General features: G+C 28.8%; 1 pseudogene; it reads left to right on the plus strand.

The window, feature by feature from the left end:
* Positions 1-10,698: 10,698 nt before the first annotated feature.
* LOC132933809 (uncharacterized) lies at positions 10,699-11,160 on the plus strand (annotated as a pseudogene).
* Positions 11,161-15,192: the final 4,032 nt, after the last annotated feature.

Below are 15,192 nucleotides of genomic sequence, written 5' to 3' on the forward strand. Positions count from 1 at the left end.
TATCAAAATACTGGCATAATTCATATATTTTGTTCCATCCATAGTTATACTTACAAAATTTACATACGCGAACTATAATTTTAGCATTACAATAAATCTATTGAATAAAAAAAATGTGCAAAAAGCATAAATTTTTCTATTGACACAAGCGATATAACTTTTTTCAACATTATGAAGAATCCGCGGTGGTGACGCTAAATTTATATTGCTACATTACCACGGAAACGTGACTAAAAGTGGTCCAAAACTAAAATTATTAGTTTACATTCAGAAAATAAAATAATATCAAATTAATATCTAAGTAATCTTGCATTAGCGAAACATTGGCGGTATAGTATATCATTAAACAAAACATAACGCAAACCTTAATTTATAGAATATCATTAAATGAAAAATAACGAGAATGTAAATTATAGAATATCATTGACCGAAAAATAACGCAAAACAAAATATATTAAAATCTATTTATTTAAAAGGTCTATTGGTTTCGTAGAAATATTTATTTCATGCAACAATCTAAAAATTGATTATATTTAATTTCGTATCCGGGCCATTACCCATCCGAATAAGTTATTATTTTTGAATTTTATAGGTATTAACACTATTTTAAATAACGATAAATGCAAAACTGTGATAACGTTTTAATTCTGGATAACAATAAAAGCAAAAGTTGAACAAAGTTTTAATTGTAAACAACATATATATGAATTTTTTTTTTCAAATGCAAAAATTATTTATATTAACTAATTTATTATTATATTTATTTATTGGAGGAAAATGGACAGTGGAATTATCCATGGTATCTTGTTGTTGGAGGAAAATGGCTACGGCCAATAAAATAAGATATTATGTTATAACAGAATGGATAGAATGGATGTTGATTAGACAGATAGATCGTTCATTAATGAAAAAGAAAAAAATAAGCAATACAAAAAGCGGGAAAGTAGGTAAAGGCATCAATTTATTATTGACAATAGTTAAAAAAAACTAGTCAATATCCAAATTGTCTTAAGCCTATAAATAGCTCAACATTTGTAAACAAATAGGTATTCGTTAGTTTAGTAATAATAATTTACTTACATATAGTGGTTTCTATGTCTATTTAAAAAAATTATATGTTACAAATTTAATAGTGACATAAATACAGTTGGATTTTTATTAACCAAAAATAATCTAAACATTAGAAATATTCATAATAGAACTTTTATAATTAAGGTTGTTTAATATTTTATTTACTTAAAGTTTAAACACCCCATGGGGGTAAATAGTTCAATTATAGTTTTACAATACATTTTACATCAAGAATCTAAATATTGAATATTTAAACAAAGATAAAGTAGTTATAAAAAAGCAACAAATATATAACATACGATAAAGACCAATATGTAAGTACTAATATTCATGTTCAAAATAATATTTTTTTAATTTAAGTTATGAATCAAAAGAAAAATCAAAGTTAGGTACATTATTACATTATTTGCCGTCGACCGTTTTACGCGTCCGTCCATTGTCTAGACTCGTGTATTCTTTCGACGACGTCAGTGACAATATCGTTTTACTGCAGAGTGAGTTCTTACAAATAGCATTCCCGACGCGTCGGTCGTAAGTGTACCATTATTGAATTATTCTGCGTTCAAATATTATTATATCGCCTTCGAGGCCACCATTAAGGGGATTCAGACTTGGGCATATTCAGACACCGGTAATCACTAATCAGCCGCAGACGAAGCGACGCGTGGTGTCTATAATATTATAATCATATCATCGGAGGTCAGTAACCAACTACTGGAGTGGTCATGCTGGTCCCTGCTTTAACCGCAACCTTATCACTTCTCGATTATCATCATAATTATAATCATCGGCTTATTGCCGTGTCAAAGCGTGATCTTGCTGTATTATTTATTACTTATTATTCTACATCATTATTATGTACTTGTAATATTTAACTGGGCGCCCGCTTTATTTATTATTTTATACTATTGTACGGTATTTACACCGAGTATTTGTTCATTTATTTATATTATATTTATTGTTGCACGACGGTGCTTTAACCTACACACTTGTGTTATTAATTTCGGCTTGTTGCTTGTATGAAAGTTGCCAGATCTCTGGGGTGGACATTATTTTATAACCATCCTAGGCCAACCACCATTGTTGCCGCCGCAACATAACAAATATAAGATTAAGCATAGAAATAAGATATCGGCCACGGTGGAACAGCTGGTCACACACACACACACACACACACAATCACCGTAGTAATCATTGTTTGTGTTTGTGTGTGTATCAATGACTAACAATATCGAATGGTTGGCTCGCGCTGCGTTTTACGACGGGCTATAATAATGAGCCATAAAATTTTTTTATTTTTAATCTAGAATTAAAGAACTTATACAATCTATACTAAATAACTGGTACAAAAATGTGTGTGTCAGAGTTTGTATCTGACGCTCAATGTCGATGTGTTAACATCTTTTAAGCCTTATTTTGATCGGTTCAGATTTTTGGAATAAATAACTTTTTTCAACAAAATTTAAAAATATGTGTAACTTTATTTTCATTTATAATGTGTCAGGTATATAAGATGATACAAATTAGGGTGAAATGGCTAATTGAGGTCCGGGTAATTTTGGCAGGCAGGGAATAAGAGATTCGTGATAGCTGAAATATGTTACATAAACTTGTGTTTGTAATGTATCCAACCCCCGTTGGAAAACAACATCAATGGTTGTCCCATGTTGTGTTATATGTTGAGTTCTGTTTGAGTTCATCTGTAATCCGAATTGGTCTTTCAAGAACTCAAGCAGTGGCTGTGCTTCAGAATCGTTGAAATTTTTGTTGAAATCTCTACTCATAAGCATTGGTAAACTGTGATAGTTCTTTCCAAGGAGCGCTGATCCAGCTGGAGTATATGGAAGAAGTACGAAATGTATACACTTCATAATGGCTTGGATTCGTTGACTTGGTGAGATGTATACCACTACCGCAAGTACTTTCCGTCCATTCTCCAACTCAAGTTCAGTTGTGCATATATCACCAATGGCTGCTACTGATACGCCCATGACACTTGTTTGACGACTGATGAAGTATTATAATACTGCTCTCTTATGAGGTCAGCTTTGGAGTTTTCTTCAGTGATATGGAACCCTAAACATAAGAACTTAATAGATAAGCTGGATAAAATTAAATAGCACTTTCAAAGAGTAATGGCACATAAGCTTGGTCATATTGATGTCTTCTTGGAGACCATGGCTATGGATTTAGGTATAAAAAACCATTGGCTTCCAGGTGGTTATTCAATGACGTGGCTTTCATACATAAAATAATTAATAACAAAATATCATATTCAGAGTTTTTAAAAAAAATACATTTTTAGGTATCAGCTTTTAATCCAAGAAATCATTGTCACTTTTTGATTCTAAATTGCTCTACTAACATTGTCAAGTTCAGACCGGAGTATCACCATTTAGATAAATGTAACAATGTAGCAAATTTGAAGTTTTTTTTTGATTCGTTAATTAAATTGAATAACTAAACTAAATTAGCTATTTTGTATTTAGTATGTATAACTAACAATTAATTGTATATACGTTTGTTTTGGATAGCTTCAAATATTTTTTTTTATAAATTTCTTCTCATTTTGGCACTGTATGATTTGCAATATTATATTAATGTATATAATTATATACAAGCTGTTCTGCCCGACGTTCTTCATGCATATGATTTGTATTTTTAATAAATATATTTGTACAAAATTGATATGCCATATTTTTTCTAATTTATTATTTTATAATTGATCCCGCACACTTCGTTGTCCATTAAAAATGTCGATGTATTTTTTGAATTAATTGACTCTAGTGTACTCTATTGTACTCGTAGTTAATTTTGGATTATTATAGAATTTTTCATCACATTGTTCGTTTCCTTGATTTTTAGGATCTGGAGTTTTAATTTCTCATTGTTTGATTGCAATTCCATACCATTTGCTTCAAGGTTAAACAACTTCAAGGTACCAATACACTAGAGTAAATTATTTCATTTGGTGGTAGATTTGCACCGACGACAATATTTTCATTAATTTTGCAAAGCGGTCAGTTTGATAGTAACCCACTTAAATTATGTTTGTTTATAATGACTAGCCATACTTCATAGATGCCATGGTTTTCATTGTTAACACTAACAAAACAAAATAATTGGAACAGCTCTAATTCCGTGAACTGTAATAACAAAGCACTTGGTGTGGATAACGCTACTTATATATTTATATGATGAAAATATGTGGGAAAAACTATATTTACTAAATACAATGTTAATATACTATAATTTTGAAATGTCTGATTCCGTTCCTTGTTATAACTGTATTCTATTTTATCAAATTATATAATATATATTATTCGAAGCAAAATGGTATTCGTGATGTTTATAATAAAATTATTGTAAGTACTTGCCATCACATTCTTTGGTTATTTCTCCTGTAAGAAAAAAAAATATTTTATAAATTAGATACCTACAGAATGATATTAACACAATTAACCACGACTATACAATTATATAAAGATAAATTAATAATAATTTAAGAAATATAAATGCATGCCTAAGAACATTTATAATAAATTATCTTCAAACTAAAGTGGTATTTTTGTAGTATATTATTGATACACTATTTAATACATAATACAACTATACAGTTTAAATGACACATGATGGAATAAGATAAAAAGAAAGCCGCTTAAATAATGTGATTATATTGCAAAAGTCACATGTGTTATCACAGCATGACATAATATTATAACATGATCTATATTATATTACAATATTATGTATTTGTTTGATGATTTTTTTATATTTCCCTGGAACCTAATTGTAGGGTAGACGATGATTTTGAAGGACCATTCGATAGATTGAACTTGTAGTAAGCTTATCTACCGAAAATATTGAAGGCGTCGAGGGTAGGCAACCAAAGTTGCATGCACGTTTAACGTTTCAGACAACGACCATATGACAGCACCTACTTCCAATATATGGGCAATTCAACACACAGCTCAAAGATGTGATGGTGGGTAGCAATGACGTGACAACGGACAGCATGGAATTGACATGTACCGAAACGCGAAGATGTAAACGATACAAGCTATATAATGGGAAATAGGATTGTGCAGTTAATTATACAGGGTTGGGGTCTCTGTAGTCGGATCTGTCCAATTGTTACAATATGGATTGAACGATCCAAAATATCCTAGAATCAGTGACTAAGGTGGGGCAGATGGTTGGTCGATCCACAGCGTATTGCATCTAGACGACCTGGGTGGCCTCTCACACAACGCACAATGGTTGCTGTCGGAATTACGTTAACGGAGAGTGATACCAATAATTAAGCCGATGATGTCGTAATGATCACCGTATACTTAATTCTTATTGACTATAATTAATCCGGACTATAATACAGAAACGAGAGCCGAGAGGTAATATAACAGGAACCAAATAAATAAATACTCACCGAATTGTAAGCGATATTATACGATTTATTGGTAGTCGTTACATAATAATTACGATCTGCAGATTCAATATTCGTGAAACCAGAGACAAATACGATTATCGTGTCATATTACTGACAACGTAAAAAGAGAAACGAAATAAAATATAAATGATGGTGTTATTTACATTGATTTAGCAGACATTAGAATTACTTTTGTATGGAATTGTTGTATATGCATGCACGCGTATGTATGTATGCATGTATGTATGTATGTATGTATGTATGTATGTATCTTTATATATGTATGTATGTAATACATATATATAGGGATAAATGTGTTGACCCGGGATAAGACGAGTGTGTGACCGATTTGGTTCTCACGATGGTCTACGTGACCGAAAGGGCTGGGTCAGCACATTCTTAGAGGCCTGGACGGCCTCGCCCGACGGACGGCAGTCGTGTAAGGTCGAAAGAGTGAGTAGCACCCGCGTTACTGGTCAGAGCATCTTTTATAGTTTATTACAGAGCCTCATATAGTTTTAATCAGAACCTCTCTCAGTGTCAGTATTTATATAGATTCATTACATAAATTATATATACATTAATTCGTTTGTGTTCAATTGAAATATTTAGTATTAATATCAACTTATAAAAGCATTATATACATTATTACAACAAGTGTCTAATTTAATAAATTGGTAATCTTAGTATACGTAATCTACGTGTTACTTATTTAACATCAATACCTACGGTTTAACGTCATTCGACGGTGGATCACACTTCAGAATGAATCATGTGTATAATGCACAGGATGATAGGGTAAAGAGCGGAGGGATAAGAGTTATCCATTGTGCGTGCTATGCGTTATCGCCGCTACAATTAATGTGGTGACGGAAATTCTGACGACAGTATAGTTATATTTAAATATAGTATATTTAAACTTATATCAGGTTCCCTAAAAACTTAATAAAATTACAATTACTTTACAAACTATTGCGTACTTTATACTAGCTTAGACATTCCATGTCATACAAGTTTAATATGTAAATTAAAGTTGCTTTATTATAAGAATTCTAATTATAAAAATACAAAAATATTGTGAATTTATGATATAATTTAAACCACAAGCTGGTTTAAAACAAAATACATGTTGATTTGGTATCAGTGATAACCTATGGAAGAATATATTATAGTTGATCCGTACATGTTACAACTATAGCAGAAAGAACTAGGTACTAAGATGAGTGAAAATCATAGAATTACATTAACAAAATAATATATTAAATGACTTACATAGTTTGTTGGCCCACGAGGCAAGACATTATAAACAGACATTATATTTGTAATTTGTGTCAACCGTTTGTATTTTTATTTGTTACGTTGCATCTTTATGTAAAATTATGTATCTTTATTTATTATTTTTATGTTTCATCTTTCTATATCAAAAACTACTAAAAGTCAGGATACAACGTTGTTTAAGACAGCAGATATAAAATGGTTATAAAGAGTTAATTATTTGATTCGATCAACTTGTACTTAAAATAGTTCAGTTTAAAAACCACAACTCTAGAACTTAAGCTATATAATTTTTAAAAATAACTTCTCTATTACAACAGATAAGCTTAAAAGTTTTATATATAAAATCGATTATCTTACTTGCACATTCTAAAGGTAATATACAATTGTAAATTAAACAAATATTTTTATAAACGGATTAAATTTAACCATATTTTTTGGTTAGGAAATTCACATTTTCTGAAATAGGACGTTTTGCTCTGCTAATATTTGCTGTCTTGTTCCTTGTAAATTAATTTTCATTAACATACTGACGCCCATATTGCCTCCTAGTCACGTCATCTCATAATATAACCGAAAAACTCAACCTGTCTTTTATAATTTTGTCTAAAATGAATGCCATGCAAGCCATGTTTCCTCTAATGAATTATTTTTTATTCTCTCCACCCTAATTACTCGTTCTTTGCATTCTCTTTACTGCTACAACAAACCTCTCTTCAATTATATTGTGTCACTGTCCAACATTCCGATTCATACAAAATGACCAGCCTCACGAACCCATTATAAAATCTTTTAATCTTAACGGAATTATCTTGGCCTTTGTAACAAAATATCCGATACTTATCTCCCCTTCATCCATTGAAAAATAAAAGTATTTATGTCGTCATATTAAAAACCACATTTCTTTTCAAACAAAACGTGGTGGCACCTTTTTCGCGCTGTTTGTGGTTTTCTTATTTTTATCCACCTGAATATCAAATTTTAGGCTCTTTATAATATATTAGATTATAATTTATAGTATACCTAATATATTTTATATGTTTATAATATATGTTAAATACGTGTTGTCATATACTGCAGAGATTAAAAGCGTATTATAATTGGATATTTAAAAAATTTGTTTTTATTTTGGCATTTGGTTGTTTATGGGTATAATTGTATCATTATTGATAAATTTAATATAGTATATTTACTTATAAGTGTTGGAAATATTATATGTATACTGTATTACTGTTGCGTTAAAAGTTTTATTATTTAAATAGTTAGAGCATCCATTTATAACGTTTACTCAGTATTTAGTATGATATACACATTAATCACATTAAATCTATGTAGAGTTATCAGTTAGGTTTGTTAGCACAGTATTAATATTTTAATAATTCATATTTAAAATGAATATGATTAGAAACAACTAAAGGCAATAATACAGTTTTATACGATGGTTAACAATACAAACAAATTACTAACTGAATCGATTGACGAATTTAGTATTATTAAATGAATTAGGTATTTATTAAAATGGTATTTGGTAAGAATAATAATGATAACAATAATATTTTAAACTATTATCATTAAAAAATACTGCTAGTCCTATGCCTGGAAAAGTTTGGATAGAAGTTAAAATATATCTTAATATTTATTATAGCATATATTTTGTATATAATATTATGTACAACGCATTTGATTTGTACTCTGGTAGATAAAAACTGGCACGAAAAAGGGACAGGCCGCAAATGGCCTGACGGCATATGTCCTGGTACTGAATTTACGTAAATTGGTCGTATAAAATTTGTCGTCATACATTTTCGTCACGAGACGTAAATACTGGTTTAAGAACGTTATCTAGGTACAAATAGGCAATACAAATTATTATAATATATTCTATGTATCTACATTGTTCCTACACATTTTACGATAGAAATTGAATACCAGCTTGTAAAATGAATGTTTAACTATCATAATTACAGAATATATGATCGGTTTTTAAGAGAAAAATTAATATTTTTCAGGAGACACAAAAACATAATAAATGTACATAGTTAATGTTTTTAAATTTTTTATTCATAATCATGTTTAATAAATGTTTTGTTATTTTACTATTAAATATATTTTAGTATTTATTTATTTTTTTCAAATTATAATGACTTATGAGCTATTGCATATTATACCTGTTTGATTTGAGCCCTTTCGCATCATGACTTAAGACCTATTGCATGTAATTTTATAATATTTATGCTCTTTGTCAATAAGTTATAATTATAAATGAGCGACTTTGACCGTTTCTCATAAATAAAAAATTCTGTATAACGACATACGCATTCTGTTTTATCTCGTAAACCAAATCCCACATGGAATCTACAGTGGTACCATTCAGCGTGGCTTGAAATTTCACAAAGAATTAATGTATAAACTGAAAATGTCCAAAATTGACTTAAGCCCTTTCTCTTAAAAACCGTCCATATTATAGTATTATTAGTTGAATATGTCGGCTTCACCCGTGTGGAGTTTTTGTGGCAAATCATTTACGATATACGCTATATAGCATTGGTTATTAACCTTTTTAAAACCACGGAACACTTATAATTGTATAAGATGTTTGCGGAGCACTGGGTCGTAAAACCAAACAATACTTAATTTTTTTTTTTTAAATGCAATTACATATATAATGATACTCGTATTTAGTCAGTGGAATAAATTAATAAAATTGATAAATGATATAAAATGAATACAATTTTTAAAGAAATTTTTAGATTATTTAATGTGATATTTGGGCCTGATGACTGTTGAATATATTTTCAATATTTGGTCTTATATGTGAAAGTGCTACTCTCATTTCCTCTTCTAAATTAGTTAGCCTTTCACGTTTTTTTGTCTTAATAATTTTTAATGTTGAAAATCCATGCTCACATAAGTATGATGTTGAAAATTGTAATAAAATTGTAATCGCTTTTTCAGTAATATTTTTAAACTCTGTTTGAATAGAAATCTAAAATTCTTCAACTGTTATTTCGGAAAATTTAATTTTGAGTGTACGATCAGTTGACAACGTAATACATTCCTCCTCTTCTTGTAACATGAACTCATAAATTATTAATGTATTGATTGTAGAAAATGGATTTCGTATCCAACCATATTTTTCAATATTAAATGCGGGAAAATATTTCGTAATTTTTTCTACTAATAATTCTAAATGTTGCGTTATAATTGGAATAATTTCATATTTTCATGTATATTATTTTGGACCGAAGGAAAAATGTCTAGCGTCTTTTTTTAAACTATACGCGTTCTCCAAAAGGATATTTTTTTTTGAAATGTTGATAGTTTATCCGTGGACGTTAAAATATTTTCATTTTTACCTTGCATACTAGTATTGACAGTATTTAAATAATTGAAAATATCGGCTAAATACGCCAATTTTGTACACCAAATACTTCACCATAATTTTGGCGGACTACTTTAGCCAAGTTCACGGAGCACCAGTGTTCCGCGTAACACCGGTTAAGAACCATTGCTATATAGGTATATCTCGGTTTAAGTGTATCTCAGTTTTAGTGTACATCAGTTACTGTGTGGGGAGTTACCCGTTTCCGCCATACCTCTTTTCCGCCAAAAATAAAAAAGGTACGATTCCCGTTTCCGTCTAATAAAGTTTGGAAACCATAGGTTTTAATTTTTAAGCAATATATGTTGTGGTATGTATAAAATATAGTAATGTAACATGTAGGTAAAAGCAATGACATTTGTAAATAATTACGAAGATCATAGGTACAACAATTTATACGTCGATAATATTCGATAGTTGTTGATAATCGCCGATATCGGAAGTTTATTTATAATTCGCACACAATAATTATCTGACAAATGTTAAATTCTTATATTTCGATTCAGTATCTGGTCTGTTCGTCACCAGTTTAACAACGGTTAAAATGGAATTTATTATGAGCAAAGCAGGTAAAAAGATGTTGATTTTTGGATCAAAATTTAAATATGTTTTTGGTTATACGTCACAAACACATGTGACTCGGTGGAGATGTTTTATGAAAAATTGTCCAGCCATTATTTTGGAAAAAAAAAAGTATTACTTGAGACGAAAGGTAAGTTTTCTATCTAAGAATAAAATAAATATTTTTATTTTATAATTTATGAAAATTAAATTAATCAATTCTTTACTATAGGTGATCATGGAGACAATTGTTCAGTCAAAAATATAGATCGTCAAAAATTAGCAACGACATGTAAGCGGAAAGCTGTCGAAGATATTTATCAAATACCAAGAAAAATAATACTAGGTGAGATTCAACTATTAAACTTATATAACATTAATCCAAATTATTGGAACAACTGTTTTTCAGAAGAAATTAATTATTTTGGAGTTTCCTCAACAATGACAACAAATGATATCTCTGCATTACGAAAATATGTATACCGCGCTCGTCGTCAATTTTTACCAACGAATCCAACATGTATAGATGATATTAACCATGCTGTAAGTTCAGTTAATACTTTGACGACTAATGATTAAGAATTTTTATTAGTGAATGATGACATTTCTAATATAATAATATTTTCCTGCAATACTAATTTAAAAATGTTATGTAAATCCGAAATAATTTTTGTTGTGGGCACATTTTCATATTGTCCTTCTTTATTTACCCAATTATATACAACACATGGGTTAGTTAATACGTATTATATACCTTTAGTTTTTTGTTTACTAAATGATAAAATGATTGAATCATATAAAGAAGCATTATTTCAAGTAGTGCATAAATGTTTAAATTTAAATGTAATATTCAAACCACAGTCAATTACAATTAATTTTGAAATTGCCATTCACCAAGCTGTATTGTGAATATGTCCATCAGTAATAATAGTGGGTTGCCGATTTCATTTAATTCAGAGTTGGTATCGAAAAATACAAGAATTAGAATTAACCTTAGAGTGTAAAAAAAAATGATTGGTTAAAACACACTTTTGGTTTAACATATTTGGACCCTTCGGAAGTATCAGATTGTTTTTCATTTGATTTTATGTCAGACATCCCTGAAGACAGCAAATATTATATTGATGAAAACTCGAATTTTCCGCCAAGTATGTGGGCTTCACATACAGCGACATTAAAAAGAACAACTAACAATTGTGAATCTTTCCATTATCATTTCAACGAACAAATGTATAAAGCACACCCATAATTTTTTACATTTTTACATATACTTAAAGACACAATACAGAAGGATACTTATATCACAATTAACAGTGCAAATAAAAATATTAAAAAAATTTCAAAGAATAAAAAAATATTAAACCGTTTATAAATGACAGAAGACGCAATTAGAAAAAAAAATCCAATGAAATTAGTAGGTACACTTTTGTCAAAACTGTTACTTTTAATTATATGATTTTTTAAAACCTTATCTATACTTACAAATGTCATTTTTTAAAACCTGACATATACTTGTATTATAATTTGAAATAGTTAAATATAAATGATATATTATAATATGCAAATACATAATATTTAAATTCTCTAATTTAATTGTGCCTATATTCGACTAATGTATTATTATTATCTACTTGTATTATAATTTATAATAATAAGAATATATAATAATAATATATATAAATTATAATATATAATATATATTCTACATGGTTCCCAAATAATAATTGACGGAGACGTCTTGTTGGCGGAAACGGGAATCATACCTTTTTCGTTTTTGGCGGAAACGGGTCATGCCCACTGTGTGCATGCAATTTCAGTAACCTGTAATCGACTGTGTAGTCTAGTTCTCATTATATAGTTAATACAAAAATACAAAAATAATAATTAATTTGCATTGTCATGAAGTTAGGTACCTTCATAAATATATTTCAAACTAGTGCAAATATTTAGCAAATTAATTTTCAGAATTTGCTAATCAAGTACAAATTGGGAAATATATCTTTCTTACTGAACTTAACGATCAACTTAATAATCATAATGATATAAGGTGGACCCTCCTCCTCACTTAATTCAATCTGTTTCAAACCAACGTCAATAATAAAACAAATCAATTGCAAACAATTGCAATTCAATTTTTAGAACTTGCAAATTAATATTGTAATATCAACGATTTTTTTCAGAGGTAATTTAGGTACCTATACAATTTGTGTAAACAATAATTTAATTTTTCTAGTATAATATTATAACCTAATATAATTCTAAATATTTTGTATATTATGTTTATATATAATATAATAATCGATTAATTTTTAGATTCTGAGCGATGCGATGCATGTATTGATTTTACAATTATGATTTATATACATAGTTTTGAAATCATAAGTTCACAAACCGTCTTCGCTCAGAATCGTTTTCGTTTATATCATTGAATTAAAATGTAACCCTTACACACTACCTACAATATTGCATATCGCTTCCCACTTGCCCGTTTTTTTATTTTAATAATTGAAAAAAAAATTGTAATTATGACAATGTTATGTCAAAAGTACTTGATAAAAATAATAAATTTATTATATGCTATAATTTATTTAAAATTATTATCTCTTATACAAATTTTAATAACTCATATGATTAATATTTTTTTTTATGTTTGATATAATTTTAAATATTTCTAGATAAATATTATTTAGATATAGTAGTTTCTACAGAATCAAGACAAATTACTATTTTTACATAATTATGTTATATGCACATATTGTTTTGGAAACTACTAAATTTCCAAACGACCAAGTTACCAAATGTCCAATTTCAGACAACCGATTTTACCGGGACCAATTGACTGTATTCTCCAGACCCCTCCTTCCCGAATCAAAGAATCCATAGATTCTAAGTAGATACTTGAACCTATTCACACACACTGACAAACTAAATCTCCCAACATCTTCATCACATACCTAATCCTGATAATATCTTGACTACATTCTCCAAATTCACACATATTCATATCTGTTTAACTACTACTGAATTCCTTCCCGGTTCCCTTGTACCTATCACTGTTCGCCATCACCACACTCTTCAAATCTATAGACAACTTCTTCCATGCTTTTTTAAAAAAAAAGTATTTTTTGCCAACATAAATAGCACTATGATAGCACCTCACCCTTATATAATCCTTAATCTCGTTCATTAATCACAAACCCGGATTAAGATAATTTTGGGCCCGGGGCGAAAACATTTTAGGGGCCCATTAACATAATCAAAATATTGGTGACACACCAAAAAACCAAAGAAATATATTTGAGAGATGACATTTTTTTGTTACTATATAGGTATTTTATATTTAGTTATTTAAATACTTTTTTAAAAAATGATAGTGCTTAAATAATGAACATAACAAATTATAAATATTATTGTATGAATGTGTTCATTATTCTAGGTAATATTCAAAAGTTAACATAAAAAACAGTTTTACCTAGTTATAATGTTTCACTTTTAATCGTCGAAAATTCGCAATCGACGGTATTCACTGAACTCGAGTACGCCTATTAATCCCATTTCCTTACAATTATCATCCTGCTAAATAAAGACAATATTGTCAGTATAATAATAATAATAATAATAATAATAACATATCAATTATCGATATATTATTGCAATATAGCCTATGGGAAACCTAAATGTATTTTATTCTATTATTTCTGATTTAATAAAAAAAAATCGTATCCCTAAGGGGCCCACTAATGTTTGATATCTGTTGTGGGCCCGGGGTCATGACCCACTCTGGCTCCCCTTAATCCGGGCTTGATTAATCATTACAAAGTATAACAGATATATCTCAAAGCTGATCTATGTGCATATTTATTATAAAATATTAGATAAAATAGTATATACAATGAATCATATGCTTACTTTCAGGGGATTTGATCCCTATATTAAGGTAATTAATTGATTACTGTTATGCATCATACACTATTAGAATATTTTAATAATTTTGTTTAGGATAATTATTTTCATGACAAATAAAATACACCAATTTAATTTATAGAACTGCCAACAAAATGTATTTGTATTGAAACAGAAATGTGCCAAAAATAGTCAAAATATATACATTGGCATTATACGTTATAAATGATAGTTTTAATTAATTTTAGTAGTTTTGGTAACGTACTAGGTATGAAAATTATTGAAATACATAAATTATACATTTATTTAAAATATTCGAGCAAACAAAAAATCGTCTTTATTCCTCATAATTTTGTTACTCATCAAATATCTTGTATAGACTATTTTCCCCACATATTACATACCTATAATAATATGATTAAAGGACCATACAACACAAAAATCATAATTTTTTTTTGTCTATTATTATTATTACGAATTTGCACAGACAAAAAATTTAAATAAAAGTTGTCAACGGTGATTCGTTCTATAGTTAAAAATTATAAAAATTACACGTGACGTCATGAGATCCAAC

This window comes from Metopolophium dirhodum, chromosome 1, assembly GCF_019925205.1.
Source record: "Metopolophium dirhodum isolate CAU chromosome 1, ASM1992520v1, whole genome shotgun sequence".
In the NCBI taxonomy this organism is placed as follows: Eukaryota; Metazoa; Arthropoda; class Insecta; order Hemiptera; family Aphididae; genus Metopolophium; species Metopolophium dirhodum.